At 43.2% G+C, this 14738-nt stretch overlaps 1 protein-coding gene across 8 annotated transcripts in view; it reads left to right on the top strand.

Annotated features, from left to right (window-relative positions):
* LOC119968865 (collagen alpha-1(VIII) chain-like) overlaps positions 1-14738 on the top strand; it is a 177668-nt gene that overhangs the window by 120765 nt on the left and 42165 nt on the right. For 5 of the 8 annotated variants that reach the window (XM_038801765.1, XM_038801759.1, XM_038801760.1 and 2 more), the window contains one exon: positions 14366-14430. The exons of 1 other annotated variant lie outside the window; for it this stretch is intronic. The gene's annotated coding sequence lies outside the window, so the exon portion shown is untranslated. Of the gene's footprint in view, positions 1-14365; positions 14445-14738 lie in introns of all 8 variants that reach the window. 2 more of the 8 variants (XM_038801763.1, XM_038801767.1) reach the window with 1 other exon arrangement.

Here is a 14738-nt window from a genome sequence, read left to right on the forward strand (position 1 = left end):
GGGAAGTTGGAGGTTGGGGGGCTTGGGGGGGGGTGGTGTGGAGGGGAGGCGCATCCATCAGAAGGCCCCTTCTAAAGTCGGGTGTCCCCCACTTGAAGTCCGGTGACCACCAGACGTCCCGCCACCCGGCCTCTCCCCAGAAACCCCAATCACCCCATACGTACCCCCAAAGGCTTTCCCCACCTTCCCTGTCCAGGGACCCCTCAACATATTTGGGTCTCCAGTGCTTGGACATCGGCTCTGACACCCTCCTGAAGTTCCACGTTTGTCCACTGCAGCGCTGTTGCTACAAAGCCTGGGGATCTTCTGGCCAATTACATTGGCTGGCAGCTCTCTAAGGTGAGACATCCTCCCAGGTTAGGGGCACAAATATCACCTGCAGCCACCTGATGCTCAATGGCTGTGGGGAGCTCAGAGTCAGCGGAGAACTCTTCAGATGGCGGGAAGTGAGATCCTATCATCCGAAAAATTCAGTCCGTGAATCTTTGGCAATGTCAGCTTTTGTCACACTGCTGAAAATAGGTTGGCTTTGTAGTAGCGACTGAGCCTACAATGTAAGATGTTCATGTGTATCAAAATTGGGCAGCACGGTAGCATTGTGGATAGCACAATTGCTTCACAGCTTCAGGGTCCCAGGTTCGATTCTGGCTTGGGTCACTGTCTGTGTGGAGTCTGCACATCCTCCCCGTGTGTGCGTGGGTTTCTTCCAGGTGAATTCGCCATGATAAATTGGCCTTTGTGTCCAAAATTGCCCTTAGTGTTGGGTGGGGTTACTGGGTTATGGGGATAGGGTGGAGGTGTTGACCTTGGGTAGGGTGCTCTTTCCAAGAACCGGTGCAGACTCGATGGGCCAAATGGCCTCCTTCTGCACTGTAAATTCTATGATCTATGTCAGTGATATATCATCATCTACGTCATATCGCATCTCTATGATAATCTATGAAAATTCACAGCCTGGAAATACTTCACTACCGGGTAAATCATAGAATACAATTCCTACAATGCAGAACAAGTCCATTCAGCCCATTGAGTCTGCACCGACCCTCTGAAAGAGCACTCTACCTTGCCCCAATCCCCCACCCTACCCCCATAACCCCACCTAGAAGCAATTTAGCAAGTCCAATCCACCTAACCTGCACATCTTTGGACTGTGGGAGGATACCGGAGCACCCGGAGGAAACATACGCAGACACAGGAAGAATGTGCAAACTCCACACAGCCACTCACCCGTGGTTGGAATTGAACCCGGGTCCCTGAAGTTGTGAGGTAGCAGTGCTAACCACTGTGCCACCGTGCCGCCCCTTCAGTACTGCAGCATGATTTTGTCCACCAATGGGTTGGATTGGATTTGTTTATTGTTGTGTGTCCATGGATTGGTAGAAATGGTGTTGATGTGAATCTGGGGATGTAGGAGTCGTTTAATCAACTGATATCAAAGAGCCCCGAGCTGCCATGAACTATCACATTCCCAATTTGTGCCTTGTGGGCAGTGGAATTCTTTGGAGGTAAGTCACTTGCCACAGTATGTACAGCCTCCGCCCCACCATTGCAGGGACAGTATTTATGTGGCTGGTCCAGTTAAGTTTCTAGTCAATAGTAACTCCCAGGGTGTTGATGGTGGGAGATTTAGCACTAATGCCATTGAAAGTCAAGGGAAGATGGTTAAATTCTCACCTCTTGAAGATGGCCATTTCCTGGCACTTGTCTGGCAATAATCAGCTGAAGCTTGACCCTCTTCCAGCTCTTGCTCCATGTGGACACAAACTGCTTCAATATCTGAGGATTTGCAGAAGATATTGAACACGATTGAATTATCAACAGATATTCCTACTGGTTGAAGACTGGCATCTGTGACTCGAGCTGCCTCAAGTGGAGGCTGAGTTGAAGAATGCATTTGGCACTTTTGGCTGAAGAAAGTTGCAAATGCTTCAGCCGTGTCTTTTGCTCTGTTGGGCTGGGTTCTATTATCATTGAGGAATGGAATGTCTGTGGAGCTTCCTCCTCCAGTTATTTGGTTAATTGTCCACCACCATTCGGGCAGGATTGTAGAACTTTGATCTGATGCATTGATTTAGAGATTATTTAGTTCTATCGTGTGCTGCTTCCACCGTTTGGCAGTCCTGTGTCTCATTTTTAGGTAAACCAGGGATGTTACTCCTGCATATCTCCTACACTCATCATTAAACCAGCTTGCTCACCTGGCTTGATAGGAATGGTGGATAGAGAGCCATGAGGTTACAAGCTGTCGTTGAACTAAATTCAGCTATTTTTTGTGGGTACCTAGTTTTGAGCTGCAGGATCTGTTTTGACTCTTCCCCCTTAAGCACAGTGGTGGTGCCACACAACGTAGTGGATGATGTTCCCAGTGTGAGATGGGGCTTCATCTCCATGAGGTGGTCACTCTGATCAATCCTATCATGGACAATTGCACCTGTAACTGATTTGTTGGGGAGGATGAGGTTGAGTATGTTTTCCCCAGTCTTCCTCTGCCACAGTTTGTCAGATAGGTCCTTCAGGGTTCAGTGAGCTCAGTAATTAGTGATGCCACCAAGCTACCCTTAGTGGTGTACATTGAAGCTCCCCCTCCCCCCACCCACCCCAACCAGGATATGCTCTGTGCTCTTGCTACATTCAATGCTTCTTCCAAATTGGGCTCAACTTGGATGAGTGCTGATTCATCAGCAGAAAGGTGATTGTAAGAGGGCAATAATCATCAGGAGATTTTCTTGCTCTGGGATTGTCTTGGTGATTGTTTTTTTAATTACTCCATGGGATGTGGATGTCACTGGCAACGGTAACATTTTGTTGCCCATCCCTAATTGCCCTTGAGAAGGTGAGAGCAGACCGATGGCAGAATAATTGGTAGAGTTGGATTTCTATTCTCCGATGACTTGAGGTCATCCAAAACTCTGCTGCCATTTGTTGACTCACAGCAAGTCCATTACCCCTCTGCCCGCTGACCAACGACATTAGTTCCTCGTCAACAATGCCTTGATTTTAAAATCCTCCCCTTGTTTTCAAATCCTTCCACAATCTCACCCCTCCCTGTTTCTGTAATCTTCTCCAGCCCCACAACCCTCTAAGATATCTGCCCTCCCCTTATTCTGGCCCCTTGTGCATGTGCAATTTTACCGAGCCTTCAGTTGTTTAGGCCAAGCTGTGGAATACCTTCTCTACAACTCTCTGCCTCTCGAGTTCACTTTCCTCCTTTAAGTCACTCCTTTAAACCAACCTCTTCGACCATGCTTTTGGTCATTTCACCTAATATCCCCGTATGTGGCCCAGTGTAATACTTTGTTTTATAACTTTGTTTTAGGGCAGCACGGTAGCATGGTGGTTAGCATAAATGCTTCACAGCTCCAGGGTCCCAGGTTCGGTTCCCGGCTGGGTCACTGTCTGTGCGGAGTCTGCACGTCCTCCCCGTGTGTGCGTGGGTTTCCTCCGGGTGCTCCGGTTTCCTCCCACAGTCCAAAGATGTGTGGGTTAGGTGGATTGGCCATGCTAAATTGCCCGTAGTGTCCTAAAAGTAAGGTTAAGGGGGGGTTGTTGGGTTACGGGTATAGGGTGGATACGTGGGTTTGAGTAGGGTGATCATTGCTCGGCACAACATCGAGGGCCGAAGGGCCTGTTCTGTGCTGTACTGTTCTATGTTCTATAACACTCCTGTGGAATGCGTGGGACTTTTCTTATATTAAAGGCATCATATAAATATGTTGTTGTTGAACAGGGTAAGCGCTCTTCCTATATATCCTATGTCCTATGTCCTATATATATGTCCTATATATCCTACAGATAAGATCACTTCCAAGCAACTGATAGAGCCTATGGGCAGGGTAAAGACACTTTCAAACATCCCTTCTCCTCTTCAATGTCTTCACAGCCCCTGAGCTCGCTGAATTTCCTTGACCAGCTGATGCTCCTCTTCATGTTGTTCCTCTAGCCAAGATAGTTAATCCGGATTGCTCCTATATCACACGTTGTCCAGTACCCCCCCCCCCTGAACTTGTTGATTTTTTAAAAAAACTATCTCCTAGTATTTGACACAATTAATAAATTGCTCGGACCAACTTCATAACCGTAAGAAACTCAAGTTAGGTCATTACAAGTTTTTACAATTCACCATGAAAACAAAGTCGCACCGGGGTACGTTTTGGACTGGGAGATAGCCCAGATTCCTTTCATGAAGTTGTTTGAGTTCTAACTCTCAGACACTACAGGAGAACAGACACATAAAGCATCCCAGGGACAGCCTGTGAAAACAAAGCTGTCATATGGGTCTCTCCATTACCACATAGCCACTCGTTTAGTTTGGCAACAGGTCAAACAATTGGGTGTTAAAATACAAAGACTACAACCACAGTATTAAAGGTATTAAAACATACACTTCTTGCATAGCCATCTGTCCACAGAGGAAGCAGGATATTGTGCTTGTTGAGAAGCAGACAGAGTTTGCATTGCCTCTTCAGCGTGGAATTTGTGGTGGAAATATTTATTCTGGATTTACTTTCAAACAATAAAGAAATGATGACTGCATTGATTTTGGAAGACAGTACACTTAGGGGAGTACATTTATTTAACTTGACAGCTGGTGAAATTTTCTAGCTGTTTCTGATTCTTTTATAATTCATCACAAGTAGAGAAATACAGATTGATTTTTCTAAGAGTACTGCATAATTGTAAAAACATCCGCTCAAGTATTATTGTTTCAACGCTTATTAAGCAAAAGGGACTCGTTTTTCGGATTGCTCGGAGACCTGCGGAACAGCGATTAATAATTATGTTTGTATGTTTGTATGCATGCATCCTTTCTCAAAGGCAAGTGGATTATCCCACCTTCCCATTGTCATTTATATTGTATACTTCCCGTTGGGAATATAAATGAATATAAAACACCTGTATCATTGTCACAACAGGTTTGTTGCAAAAGTGGAGAAACCGATGCATCATTTGTGTTCCTCGTTCTGCTTTATGCCTCATGTTAAAAACATCGCCACATTACTGACAAATAACGCCAGATATAAGTGTTGAATTTTCAGTGCTGCAAATTTATAAACATCAAGAAGGGGAGTGACCCTGCTGGTCTTGCTGTGCCACCATGGCATCCTGGCGATGTCACTTGGTCATCCTGGTAGTGCCACAGTGCAAACTTGCCCAGAGGCCAACCACCTGGGAGCCTCCAATCACCGGGGAGAACCCCCAAGTGTCGTTCCATCCTCCCCTTTTGTGGGGATCAATACCAAACAGTGCCAGGCTGGGGTCTCCTCAGCAAGGCCAATAGATGTCAGGAGGCCGTGCAATCCGTGAGCTGGATCCAGATTGCGATATCTTGTGAGATCTGGTTAGCTCTTGCGAAGCGTAACCACTGTCGGGAGTCCCAGGATCTACTGGCCGCATTCCAAACCGAATCCAGCAGGACATGGCCAGAAACTCCCTCTGTAATTTCCTCCAGATCAATAACTCTCAAAGAAATCCACACACCTCAGATTTTGGCTCCTTCAGCATCCTGTATTTTAATTGCTCCACCATTGGTAGCCATGGCCTCCCTCAACCTTTCTGCCTCATTCCTCTTTGAAGACGATTCTTAAAACCTACCCCTTTGGTCAACTGCCCTAATATTTCATGTGGTTCAGTGCTAGATGTTGCTTTAACATTCTCCTGTGAAGATGTTTTCTTATGTTAAAGGCTCTATCTAAATACAAGTTGTTACTAATGTTGTACTGGCCCTTCTGACTCTGAAAGCAATTTCCCATTATTTGCATTCATGATTTAGAACATCTCTATTAACTCTCCAATTACCTATAACTGCACTAAGGAGAGCCTTTGTTACAACCCTTCACAAGTCCCTCATCCCACTACCCTTCTAATCAATTGCTTCTGTTCCCTCTCTAAGGCCTCACTATCCTCCCTAACGTTTGGTGCCAGAATTAAGCTGAGGCTTAACCAGTGATTTATAAAAATGCAGCATAACTTCTTTTGTTTTTGTATTCTATCCTTTTATTAATAAAGCCAAGGATCTCATACATCTTTTTTTTAAAAAACCTTGTCCTTTAAACTTATTCTTCCACCTTCAAGGCTTGAGTACACACCACACATCCCAGATCTCTCAGGAGGTTATCAGGTGGATGGTGAAGGAAGTCTGTGTTGTATATGAATCAAACTTGGATTACTGAAAGGGGCACTGAATTTGGGATCAATTCCTATTGTCCTCTTGCTACTCTAGGCCAGGCTGATACTGCTGAAATTAACGTGAAAGTGTAATGCCGTGTTCTTTGCAGACGTTTAGTACTATGGTGATATGATAATGGGAGCAGGTTTAGCTCAGTTGTCTAGACGGCTGGTTTTGTGATGCAGAGTGAGGCCAACAGCTCGGGTTCAATTCCCATACCAGCTGAGATTATTCATGACCTTGTCCCTTCTCAACCTTGCCCCTTGCCTGAGGTGTGCTGATCTTCAGGTTAAATCATCACCAGTCAGTTCACCCCCTCAAAGGGGAAAGCAGCCTATGGTCATCTGGGACTATGGCAACTTTACCTTTATCAAATCTCAATATGATAATGGAAAATTATAATTTACTTTGAATAGCCTTCCTCTCTTGCAGCGCTTGTGATTAGGACTAGTGCTATTTGTAATGCAATTTGCCTTGTGCTGTTTTTTCAGGCCTGATGGACCAGCTAGTCTTTTTTCCTGCCTGTTCATTTTGAATGTTTGTATTGTCATGGACTATGTTTGCCGGATTAGAAGTCTGGGATGGCCAGCTGCCAATGGAATCAATGTGCAATGCTATAATAGTTGGAAATACGGATGCAGGTTCATTTCCCCAGTGTTGCTGAGTTCATAGTTATACTTCCCTAACGGGAATGGAAGAGGAAGTACTGAAAGAAAAATTGTCGTATGTCAAGGACGCATGTGGGGATACCAAACAGCAGATCAACAGCTGCCCATCTTTTCACAATCAGCATAAAAATTAGGCCCAATATGGGACATACAGCCCCTTAAGCCTGGAGACCAGGACAACAGAGTAGGAACAAATGCTAGTGTAGGAGAGAATTCTCTGAACTCCATCAAAGAACAGAGCGTTAGCTTGGCCCAGTTGGTAGCAATCTTTCCTCAGAGTCAAACAGTTGTCGGTTTCAGCTCCATTCCAGTTATGAGTGCATAATCTAGGCTGCCACATCAGTGTTGCACTCGTGGAGTGCTGAACATTCATTCATTTATGTTTGTTTGACCATACTGCGTTCAAAATTGACAGCTGCATTTGCCTGCGCAAGAGTGATTGCATTCAGAAGGAATCTCTTGGTTGTAAAGTGCATTGAGAGAGTCTCAGGATATAAGGTGCTCTATAAATGCAAGTATTTTCTTCCCTGAACGTGTTTAGAGAGAACAATTCCCAACATTTGAGAACACCTTCATGGCCAGCACCAAGTGGAGGCTGGAACTTCACCACAAGGGGAGAGGGAAAGTTGGAGTGACTCTCAATAGCCTCAGACCAGGCTGTGGGATTATCCAACTGGAGACAGTGATATCCTTCTGCAAGGGGAAATATCAGACAGAACTTACCACTTGGATTCAACTAAGCAATACAAAACTCGATCAGATCGGCCAGGTTCCATCAATTCATTTGTCTGCATGACAACAGTGATTCAGTGATTGCACACCAAAAGTCACTAGGGGCTGGTTTAGCACAATGGGCTAAAACAGCTGGCTTGTAATGCAGAACAAGGCCAGCAACGCGGGTTCAATTCCTGAACAGGCGCCGGAGTGTGGCGACTAAGCGCTTTTCACAGTAACTTAATTGAAGCCTACTTGTGACAATAAGCGATTATTTTATTATATTATTACAAAAGGAATCTGCTGATTATAAAGACATCCTGAGGATACAATAGGGTCCTATATAAATGCAGGATCCATAATGCGTGCTCAATCTGATACTGCTAGTTTTATGCCTCTGCCTCAGTTGACCTCAAACACAAAGTGGGTGTTTTTGAGACTTTCACAATCAGAAATATGGGTTGATTATCAGTCTAATACAAGCCCATCAGTGTTGAGCCCAATCCTGTATTCTTTTTGTTTTCATTAGGAGTCACTGAAAAATTAATAGGAGCCAGTTTTTCTGACTGTTTTCTGGTGTTCGCTTCCAAGCCCGATGACATGGAGTCTAACTGTTTAACTACCATGATAGCTGAGATCATATAACTTAGATCATATAACCTAGGCGGCATGGTAGCACAATTGTTTAGGACTGAGCTTAGGAGGAACTTCTTCACCCAAAAGGTTGCAAATCTATGGAATTCCCTCCCAGTGAAGCAGTTGAAGCTCCTTCATTAAATGTTTTCAAGATAGTTTTTTGAAGAATAAAGGAATAAAGGGTTATGGTGTTCAGGCGAGAAAGTGGAGCTGAGTTCACAAAAGATCAGCCATGATCTCATTGAATGGCGGAGCAGGCTCGAAGAGCCAGATGGCCTACTCCTGCTCCTAGTTCTTATGTTAGCACTGTTGCTTCACAGCGCCAGGGTCCCAGGTTCGATTCCCCGCTGGGTCACTGTCTGTGCGGAGTTTGCACCTTCTTCCCGTGTCTCCGGTTTCCTCCGGGTGCTCCGGTTTCCTCCCACGGTCCAAAGATGTGCAAGTGGATTGGCCATGCTAAATTGCCCTTAGTGTCCAAAAACAAAAAGGTTAGAGTGGGTTACAGGGATTGGGTAGAGGTGTGAGTTTGCACAGTGGGCTAAACAGCTGACTTGTAATGCAGAGCAAGGCCAGCAGCACGGGTTCAATTCCCGTACCAGCATCCCCGAACAGGCACCGGAATGTGGCGACTAGGGGCTTTTCACAGTAACTTTATTGAAGCCTACTTGTGACAATAAGTGATTATTATTAATTAGGGTTCTCTTTCCAAGGGCCGGTGCAGACTCGATGGGCCGAATGGCCTCCTTCTGCACTGTAAATTCTATGATCTATGAACCTTATGGGATCTCCCTGGATGGCATGGCTACTAGTAATGTCTTCATCAACTGAGCCACCAGCAATGTGCCTTCTAATGCTGTGGCTATTGTTAATTTTCAAGATATTTGATTATTCAAAACCTCGCATTGTCAGCAACTGCAGCAATCAGTGTGATTTGTATCTGAAGGTTTACTATGATTGTTATGATTCCAGTTCATGTTATAACTGGACAAGTAGATCCCAGAATGGAATCCTGGCTCAAAAGACCCAAACTTATACTTTTTTTTTAAAGTAGAGGGACAGGGTTACAGGACCACCAATTAGTTTTAAGAACAAGAAAAAAGAACATTTATTAAACATGAAAATTTGGATGATGATGCAACACTCCGTTACTTCCCACCCCGTTATCTTATAAAACATACACAGAATCAATGTGTAAAACCTCAGGTACTTTTGACCAGTTTACTTACTTAGAGGTTTTACCTAGGACATCTTTATTAACGAGGAAACAAACACAAACACAAGTTCAAAATTCAACAATATTTATTACCACAATTCACCCTTACATTACCCACAAAATACTAGAGGTACCCAAAATCAGTGTATACTGCCCGTAAAGATGGCTTGGTAGGCTTATGGGTTTGACCGCTCGAATTCCTCTGGCCCGTCTTCGCAAAGGTAGTTCTCGCTGGTGGTCTATTCCTTACTTCCTTCCTTCTTTCTGGTCTGGTCAAGGTTTGGTCTGGTCTGATCTGGTCTTCACTTCTCTGATCTGGTCAAGGTCACCTCGCAATCTGAGTCTTTGCTTTCAAGGGGCCTGGAGTGTCTGGCTTTCTGCCAATGATGCCCCAGGAAGGGGTCTCAGCAGCCAATGGTCCGATTGATGACCGTTTGACAGACCACCTGAGCCCGCTCCGGGTGTCCCATCTCTGGTGGTGTGACCTGCACATAACCTGTTCCCATCTAAGGTGACAGAGAAACTCTGGGTGACGGAAAGTCTGGCTCCATTTTAGCTACTGACAATAGACCTGTGCAGATCAATAGGGTGCGATGATCTCCTTGGTCGGTGATTAACGGGGCAGGTCCAGACATATTCTGGCAGTTTCTGTGTTGGTTGTGTGTTTGACTTTGGTCAAGTCTGAATTATAACAGCCTGCCTGAGATTTGACTGCAGTATGATTTTAAAATGCCACTTCTTTAATTTTGGATATCCAATTTAATCAGGCAAATTCTTTAATTTAAAATACCGAATTTTAATAGGACCTAAATCTAGGCATTGCTAGATTACCACAATATCTTAAACTGTAACAGTCTCAGTAACACAACGTCACTTTGAACATGCAAGATGGCTGTGGTCAAGTACACTCTCCACTTTGAACCTCAAGTGAATATCTGTGAATTTCTTATCAGAATCCTTCCAGATGATTGTCACGAGAACGTTTCCAAATGTCACTCCCAAAAAACATGCTTTAAAATATTTTTCACAACACTACTTTCCATCAGTAGTTTACATTCTGAAATCCAGGCCAAGTTTTCCAAATAATCTGTTGAAACAAATCTTCCACTCCACTTCTAACAACAAATCCAGTATCCAGATTTTACCACTTCCCCTTTAACATAGAACATACAGTGCCGAGGGAGGCCATTCGCCCATCAAGTCTGCACCGACCCACTTAAGCCCTCACTTCCACCCTATCCCTGTAAGCCAATAACCCCTCCCAACCATTTTTTTGGTCACTCAGGGCAATTTATCATGGCCAATCCACCGAATCTGCACGCCTTCGGACTGTGGTAGGAAACTGGAGCACCCGGAGGATACCCACGCAGACTCGGGGAGAACGTGCAGACCTTTGTGAATCTAACTATGATTCACAAAGGATCTCGCTGACACTTTGGTCTGTAATGAAATAAAAAATGAAATGGAAACCGCTTATTGGCACAAGTAGGCTTCAAATGGAGTTACTGTGAGAAGCCCCTAGTCACCACATTCTGCCACCTGTTCGGGGAGGGTGCTACGGGAATTGAACCGTGCTGCTGGCCTGCTTTAAAAGCCAGCTATTTAGTCCAGTGTGCTAAACCACATGTTGTCTTCCAAAGTGATAGCCTTAGCTTTAAGCCCACTGGTTAATCACATTGATTCATGTTATCAATAGGTGCAGCATAATTCATTAAAGCTGATAGATTTACATTGACATTATGGTATACAAAGTGAACACATATGTTCTTCAAAAGAAATATTTAAAGAATATTAAAAATATTCTATTTAAAGTTCCCTCAGAGCTCAGCGTGTTGAGCAAATTATTTTAAATTGTAAGTGATCATAGTGGTGGAGCTTAAGAGGCCCAGTAACTTTCCTTTCCATTCTGTATACTCAGGGGTTTTTTTCTGCATAGTTACAGGTGGGGTGACGGTGAGGCTAACATTGTACCTAACAACCTAGGGTACAACCTAGAACTCATGAAGGCCTTAGATACCATTGCTTCAAGAGCAAAGACCTATCAGAGACCCATAGCTACAATAAATCATGATTTTCAGCCAAAATGTTAAGCTGTGATTTTCTTTACATGCGCTGCTGGGTCTGCTACATGCTCTCAACATTTTCTATTTTTGCTTTACCTATTTTCCAATTCAAGCATTCAATCTCTTTATTTCTCAATTACCTACTTACTGCTGTCTATTATTGCCACAAATGGGTTCTGGTACATCATCCCTTTAATACTGCAAAGCCATGCATTTCGTCAGTTGAGCATTTGGCTGCAAGAAAAAGGAATTCATACTCAGTAAATATGTTTGAACATCATGTCAAAGACACTTACCCACAGCCTGAATGCAAAACCGAGATTAAGTGTCAAATTTTCGAACAGATAATTCTGTGCACACTACATAAATAAACAGATTTCTGTCTAACATCTACTAGTACCTCATGTCTTCTTCCTAAAGTACTAAACTATTAGTTACGAGGAGGGGAACAACTTGAAAGACTGGTAGATTATGAGTTAATGTTGGGTGTTATTTCAGACAAAGTCTGTATTGGTATGTTACACTGAGATGTAAAATTCTGATCAGAGCAGCTCGTGTACAAGGGAATCAACTGTTGCTGGAAGGAAACTAAATTTATTTTTTGGTGGTTCTTTATGAGATTGATTCACAATCTTAACATAAAACCAATTAACGACCCTATTTGATGAAATCAGGAAGGTGTATACGTAATCATTTAATTAGAAATGTTATTTATTATTTACTTTACAATGCTTGCAGTGAATCATTCAATGAAAACTATCTCTTCCCATCATGCTAATCCTTCATAAAGTGATATTTTATCCAAATAGCTAATGGGAGAGAACAGGAATTATTACTTCCCCTGTCGCTACTTGTAAAGCTGCAATAATATGATACACAAGAAGAACCATTCATAATAACAGGTTATAGGAATGCAAATGTTAAAGGTCACAAGACTCAGCTGTTTAAAACATTAAACAAAAGTCATTTTAAAAAAGAATAAAAATGGCTAGAATATACATCACTGGATCAAGTGACTTTTAAAATGCTTAAACTTTGTTCCTCATCCATATCATTCACAAGTCTAATAAGCTGCAAAAAATAAAGGGCAAGTGCGTTCCATTAAATTATCACAGAAACTTAAGTGACTTAAAGTACGCTGCATGTACTTTGAGATGTGCACATGTATGACCAGTTAACATTCTTAAAGGGACCAGACAGTGCAACAAGCTGGCCCCAAGCAGCAAAGTGGGGAAATTGGAAATCCCAGGATGTACGACAAGATAACAACAACAGCAAAAATTTGTGTTTATACAGCACACTGACATAGTAAGCAAGAGCATTGCCTAACAAAATTTGACACTGAGCTCCAAATGGAGATACTAGACAGATGAAAGGTGGCTTGTTAAACTGGGCCTTTCCTTCCTTTACAGTTGACATGCATTTGGGAGCCATTTTCACATCCCCACAGAGCAGGTGCAAAAGCTCTATTTGAAAGAAATGAGGGCATTTAAATGTAATATAATTAACATAAGAGTGATGTGGACTAATTACAAATGGAAACTGTAGCTGGCAGCTGGCATGAAAAATCCCACATGCAAATACTTGTACAATGATAAAACAGTTGAGTTTTATTAATAGCAATGAAGGCAGCGGTGATGTGGTGTTGTCGCTGGAGGACTACTAATGCAGATACCATGCTAGCACAGTGGTTAGCACTGTTGCTTCAGAGCGCCAGAGTCCGGATTCGATTCCCGCTTATGCAGAGTCTGCACCTTCTCCCTGTGTCTGCGTGGGTTTCCTCCGGGTGCTCCGGTTTCCTCCCATAAGTCCCAAAAGACGTACTTGTTAGGTGAATTCTCCCTCAGTGTACCGAATGTGGCAACGAGGGAGGTTTCACAGTAACTTCATTTCAGTGTTAATGTAAGCCTAATTGTGACAATAATGAAGAGTACTATTATTATTAATGTTCTGGGAACCCGGGTTCAAATCCCACCATGGCAGATAGTGAAATTTGAATCCAATTTTTAGCAATCTGGAATTCAAAGTCAGTTGATGACCATGTGACCAATGTCAACTGCCATAAAAACTCATCTGGTTCACTAATGCCCTTTAGGGAAGGAAGTCTGTCATTCTTATCTGGTCTATCCCACATATAACTTGAGACCCACAGCAATGTGGTTGACTCTTAACTGCCCTCTGAAATGGCCCAGCAAGCCACTCAGTTCAAGGGCAATTAGGGATGGGAAATAAATGCTGGGTCAGCCAGCGATGCCCACGCCCCATGAATGAATAAAAATAAATAACGTGGTCACAAAGTAGGTGAGAGGGTTCGATATATACCTCTGCTTTAAATATCAATTGATCCTAGTTTAAGCAAACACAACAGCAATGAACTGCCCCATATTTACCAAATCCCAACTGGAACTTGCAGCAGGAATAGAAGTGAAAAGGTGTACATTTGTGGGAAGTGTCCTTATCAGGTGAGGGATAACAATGATGGATGTTTAAAACAAATGAAGTGACATCAAACCTTCAGCAACCTCCATCCTATTTTTTCTGTGATGAAGCTAGCAGTAATCCAGAAACCTTTTCACCTTGTTTGTCAAACTTTTGCAAAATATTACCTCTAAAAAGTCAGATTGATTCTGCAATGTGAAGCCAAATGTACATTAGCATTCTGTGGATTCATTCATTCCCTTCAGGTCCTAAGCTTGGACGTTTCTTTTGCGCCAGATGTATTTTTTAAACCCAGCTGAAGAGCACCATCTTGTGTGCAGATTCCACCTGTAGGTTTATACATCACTTTTTATTGACACCAAAACTATTGGTTAAAAAATTGTGCCTGTTAATCACTAAGTATTTGCTGAAGAAAGGCAAAATTGGTCTAACATTGTACTTTTCATCTGATTTATTTATTCTCCAGATCAGATCTGAACTGCTTTGAAACCATTAAGCTGCATCTCTGCCTCTTTTCCCAACTGGCGCCTGGTAAGGAAAACAAAGTAAATAAAAGTGGAGTCAATTCCTTTTGAGTACAAGATGATGGGAAAAACTGCAGATCAAGATGCCTTTGAGTTCCTTTATAAATCGGAGACTTGGTGGAATGTGAAGGTGTTAATATAGCTACTTAGCATATGGCTGTTCCAGTGTCCCAACCGCAACTACTGTCTGCCCCCACCAGAGCACCAGACATTGCAAATGAAATTGCATGGTGTTGTTATACATGCAAGCTAAACTTTGAACTGGCAGACATTACCTGCACTTCTTAAATGGCAGACTAATGCTTCTGTGGTGGT

Source organism: Scyliorhinus canicula, chromosome 7 (assembly GCF_902713615.1).
Source record: "Scyliorhinus canicula chromosome 7, sScyCan1.1, whole genome shotgun sequence".
Lineage (NCBI taxonomy): Eukaryota > Metazoa > Chordata > Chondrichthyes > Carcharhiniformes > Scyliorhinidae > Scyliorhinus > Scyliorhinus canicula.